We start from the raw sequence: 978 nt of genomic DNA, 5'->3' as shown, positions 1-978 counted from the left end.
CGAGAACGTAGAGAGGGTTACGGCAAAAACTGGATGCACTTCGTGTACAAAACGGACAATCTCTTTCGAAGTATCAGGGTTTCATACGGAAACTCGTCTGTTACAAAGGGATTTCATTTTTTTGAACTGCTTTGAACTCCATTGTTTTTCTGTGTTCAAAATGCACCATTCAAAGCCACATCATCAATTTACAACCCTTTCTGACTACATTTGTTATTTTTCATGCATTTACTGATTATTTTGAGCTATAAGACCATGAAATTGAAAAGCATTTGAAATGAACTCTGAAAAGATTCCAAGTTGGCATGGCATCATCATTTCACCCACATAGCATGTGCGAGAAAGTAGAGAGGGTTACGGCAAAAACTGGATGCGCTTCGTGTACAAAACGGACAATCTCTTTCGAAGTATGAGGGTTTCATACGGAAACTCGTCTGTTACAAAGGGATTTCATTTTCTTGAACTTATTTGAACTCCATAGTTATTATGTGTTCAAAACGCACCATTCAAAGCCACATCATCAATTTACAACTCTTTCTGACTACATTCGTTATTTTTCATGCATTTACTGATTATTTCTAGCTATAAGACTATGAAATTGAAAAGCATTTAAAATGAACTCTGAAAAGGTTCCAAGTTGACATGGTATCATCATTTCATCCACATAGCATGTGCGAGAACGTAGAGAGGGTTACGGCAAAAACTAGATGCACTTCGTGTACAAAACGGACAATCTCTTTCAAAGTATCAGGGTTTCATACGGAAACTCGTCTGTTACAAAGGGATTTCATTTTTTTGAACTGCTTTGAACTCCATTGTTTTTCTGTGTTCAAAATGCACCATTCAAAGCCACATCATCAATTTACAACCCTTTCTGACTACATTTGTTATTTTTCATGCATTTACTGATTATTTTGAGCTATAAGACCATGAAATTGAAAAGCATTTGAAATGAACTCTGAAAAGGTTCCAAGTTGG

The sequence above is a fragment of the Triticum dicoccoides genome, chromosome 1A, assembly GCF_002162155.2.
Source record: "Triticum dicoccoides isolate Atlit2015 ecotype Zavitan chromosome 1A, WEW_v2.0, whole genome shotgun sequence".
NCBI lineage: Eukaryota > Viridiplantae > Streptophyta > Magnoliopsida > Poales > Poaceae > Triticum > Triticum dicoccoides.
This window is presented reverse-complemented; position numbering follows the sequence as displayed.